At 37.5% G+C, this 4,354-nt stretch overlaps 1 non-coding gene across 1 annotated transcript; it reads right to left on the bottom strand.

Annotated features, from left to right (window-relative positions):
- Nucleotides 1-2,419: 2,419 nt before the first annotated feature.
- On the bottom strand, nucleotides 2,420-2,527 carry LOC112731733 (small nucleolar RNA R71). Its single transcript, XR_003167497.1, has one exon. It is a non-coding gene; the product is annotated as a small nucleolar RNA R71 (small nucleolar RNA).
- Nucleotides 2,528-4,354: the final 1,827 nt, after the last annotated feature.

Genomic DNA, 4,354 nt, shown 5'->3' on the forward strand with positions numbered 1-4,354 from the left:
CATAAGTATCTATATCTCTATCTTTATTTTAAGTTTTATTTATCTTTAATTATCAATCCTCCATAACCATTTGAATCTGCCTGACTGAGATTTACAAGATGACCATAGCTTGCTTCAAGCTGACAGTCTCCGTGGGATCGACCCTTACTCACGTAAGGTATTACTTGGACGACCCAGTGCACTTGCTGGTTAGTTGTGCGGAATTGTGACAAAGTGTGATTCACGTTTGAGAGCTCCAAGTCTTTGGCGCCATTGTTGATGATCACAATTTCGTGCACCAAGTTTTTGGCGCCGTTGCCGGGGATTGTTCGAGTTTGGACAACTGACGGTTCATCTTGTTGCTTAGATTAGGTACTTTTCTTTTTATTTTTCAAAATTTTTAAGAATGAATTCTAGAGTTTCAAGGTGATGTTCTTATCATCACAAAAGCTGATTGATTCTCATCAATTTAGCTGCTGAATGCAAAGTCCTGCTGAAGCTTGGCTAACCATGTCTAATCTTTTTAGACTGAAGCTTTAGACTAACATTGCATGATTCCTGGAATTCTTATTAAAAGTTTAGAATCTCTTTATTCTCTTTTCCATATAATTTTCAAAAAATCACAGAAAAAATTTATAAAATCATAAAATCAAAAATATTTTTATGTCTCTTGTTTGAGTCTAGTGTCTAATTTTTAAGTTTGGTACCAATTGCATGTTTCTATTCTTCTTGCATTTTTCAAATATATGCATTATGTTCTTCATTGATCTTCAAGTTGTTCTTGATGATTTTCTAGCTCTGATCTTTAAATTCTCTTGTTTTGTGTGTTTTGTTGTTTCTTACATACATTTTCAAATTGTTATAGTCCTTAGTATACAAACTTCTAAGTTTGGTGTCTTGCATGCATTGTTTATTTGATCTTAGTTGCATTTTTTATTGTTTCTCATCATTAAAAATTCAAAAATATTTTCAAAATTGTGTCTATTCAAGTCAATAATACAGAGAATTGAAGATTCAGAACATGAGCAGAGGAATTAAACAGAAAAAGCTGGGTGTTCAAAACTCCCAATGAAGAAGAAAAACTGGCGTTTAAACGCCAGCCAGGGTACCTGGCTGGGCGTTTAACGCCAAAAAAGGTAGCATTTTGGGTGTTAAACGCCAGAATGGATGCCATTCTGGACGTTTAACGCCAGGATGACACTAGAGGGAAGATTTTGTTTTTAATTCAAATCTTTTCTAAATTTTCATAATTTTTCAAAATCAAATCTTTTTCAAATCATATCTTTTCAATCATATCTTTTCAAAATCAATTTCTTTTCAATTTTTTTATTTATTACTATTTTTGAAAATCCTTGCTACAATTAGTGATTTAATTCAAAATTTTCAAGTTGTTACTTGCCTATTAAGAAAGGATCAAATTTTAAATTCTAGAATCATATCTTCTAATTTCTTGTTAGTCAAGTAATCAAATTTAATTTTAAAACTTTCTTTTTAATTTGATTTTCAATCATGTCTTCTCAATCATATCTTTTCAATCACATCTTTTTCAAAATTAATTTTCAATCATATCTTTTTTATTTCTAATTTCAAAATCTTTTCAAAAATCACTTAATTTCTTTCCCAATCTTAGTTTTCGAAAATCATCAATCAAATTTTCAAAATTTCTTTTAATTATTTCAAAATCTTTTACTTCAATTTCGAAAATTCTTCCCCTCTTCTCACATCCTTCTATTTAAGGACTAACACTCCTCCACTATCAACAATTCGAACTCTATCCCTCTTGATAAGTTCGAATTCTTCTCTACCTTCTCCTTCTATTCTTCTTTTCCTCTGACACTTCAAGGAATCTCTATACTGTAACATAGAGGATTCCATACTTTCTTGTTCTCTTCTCTTTCATATGAGCAGGAGCAAAGACAAAGGCATCCTTGTTAAAGCTGATCCTGAACCAGAAAGGACCTTGAAGACAAAGCTAAGAGAAGCTAAAGCACAACTCTCTCTAGAGGGCCTAACAGAGCTCTTCAAAGAGGAAGAAGTCGTGGCAGCCGAAAACAACAATGCCAACAATGCAAGGAAGGTGCTTGGTGACTTTATTGCACCTACTCCCGACTTCTATTGGAGAAGCATCTCAATCCCTTCCATTGGAGCAAACAACTTTGAGCTTAAGCCTCAATTAGTTTCTCTAATGCAACAGAATTGCAAGTTTCATGGACTTCCATTGGAAGATCCTCATCAGTTCTTAGCTGAATTCTTGCAAATCTGTGACACTGTCAAGACCAATGGGGTTGACCCCGAAGTCTACAGACTTATGCTCTTCCCTTTTGCTGTAAGAGACAGAGCTAGGACATGGTTGGATTCACAACCCAAAGAAAGTCTGAACTCTTGGGAAAAGCTAGTAAATGCTTTCTTGGCAAAGTTCTTTCCACCTCAAAAATTGAGCAAGCTTAGAGTGGAAGTCCAAACCTTCAGACAGAAGGAAGGAGAATCCCTCTATGAAGCTTGGGAAAGATACAAGCAATTGATCAGAAGGTGTCCTTCTGACATGCTTTCTGAATAGAGCATCATAGGTATCTTCTATGATGGTCTGTCTGAACTGTCCAAGATGTCATTGGACAGCTCTGCTGGAGGATCTCTTCATTTGAAGAAGACGCCTGCAGAAGCTCAGAAACTCATTGAGATGGTTGCAAATAACCAATTCATGTACACTTATGAAAGGAACCCTGTGAATAATGGGACAAATCAGAAGAAAGGAGTTCTTGAGATTGATACTCTAAATGCCATACTGGCTCAGAATAAAATATTGACTCAGTAAGTCAATACAATTTCTCAAAGTCTGTCTGGAATGCAAGCTACACCAGGCAGTACTAAGGAAGCTTCCCCTGAAGAAGAAGCTTATGATCCTGAGAACCCAGCAATGGAAGAGGTGAATTACATGGGAGATTCCTATGGAAACACCTATAATCCTTCATGGAGAAATCATCCAAATCTCTCATGGAAGGACCAACAGAGGCCTCAACAAGGCTTCAATAACAATAATGGTGGAAGAAACAGGTTTAACAACAGCAAGCCTTTTCCATCATCTTCTCAGCAACAGACAGAGGATTCTAAGCAGAGCCACTCTGACTTAGCAACTATAGTCTCTGATCTAATTAAAATCACTCAAAGTTTCATGACTGAAACAAGGTCCTCCATTAGAAATTTGGAGGCACAAGTGGGTCAGCTGAGTAAGAAAGTTACTGAACTCCCTCCTAGTACTCTCCCAAGCAATACAGAAGAGAATCCAAAGAGAGAGTGCAAGACCATAAACACGTCTCACATGGCCGAACCTGGAGAGGAGGAAGAGGCAGTGATCTCCACTGAGGAAGACCTCAATGGATGTCCACTGGCCTCCATGGAATTCCCTGATGAGAAACCATGGGAATCTGAGGCTCACACAGAGACCATAGAGATTCCATTGAATTTACTCCTGCCATTCATGAGCTCTGACGAGTATTCTTCCTCTGAAGAGGATGAAGATGTTACTGAAGAGCAAGTTGTTAAGTACCTTGGAGTAATCATGAAGCTAAACGCCAAGTTATTTAGTAATGAGACTTGGGAGAATGAACCTCCATTGCTTACTAAAGAACTGGATGAATTGATTAGGCAGAAATTACCTCTGAAGAGACAAGAACCTGGAAAGTTCTCAATACCTTGTACCATAGGCACCATGACCTTTGAGAAAGCTCTGTGTGACCTAGGGTCAAGCATAAACCTCATGCCTCTCTCTGTAATGGAAAAGCTAGGGATCATTGAGGTACAAGCTGCAAGAATCTCACTGGAGATGGCAGACAATTCAAAGAAACAGGCTTATGGACTTGTAGAGGATGTCTTGGTAAAGGTTGAAGGCCACTACATCCCTGCTGATTTCATAATCCTAGAGACTGGGAAGTGTATGGATGAATCCATCATCCTTGGCAGACCTTCCTAGCCACAGCAAAAGCTGTAATTGATGTTGACAGAGGAGAATTGATCATTCAAGTGAATGAAGACTCCCTTGTGTTTAAAGCTCAAGGATATCCCTCTGTAACCATGGAGAGGAAGCATGAAGAGCTTCTTTCAATACAGAGACAAACAGAGCCCCCACAGTCAAACTCTAAGTTTGGTATTGGGAGGCCACAACCAAACTTTAAGTATGGTGTTGAACCCCCACATTCAAACTCTAAAGTTTGGTGTTGGGAGGTTCCAACATTGCTCTAAACATCTGTGAGGCTCCATGAGAGCCCACTGTCAAGCTATTGACATTAAAGAAGCGCTTGTTGGGAGGCAACCCAATCTTTAATTATCTATGTTAAATTTCTATTTTCTTTTGTTATTTTATGTTTTCTGTAGGTTGATG

The sequence above is a fragment of the Arachis hypogaea genome, chromosome 12 (assembly GCF_003086295.3).
Source record: "Arachis hypogaea cultivar Tifrunner chromosome 12, arahy.Tifrunner.gnm2.J5K5, whole genome shotgun sequence".
In the NCBI taxonomy this organism is placed as follows: Eukaryota; Viridiplantae; Streptophyta; class Magnoliopsida; order Fabales; family Fabaceae; genus Arachis; species Arachis hypogaea.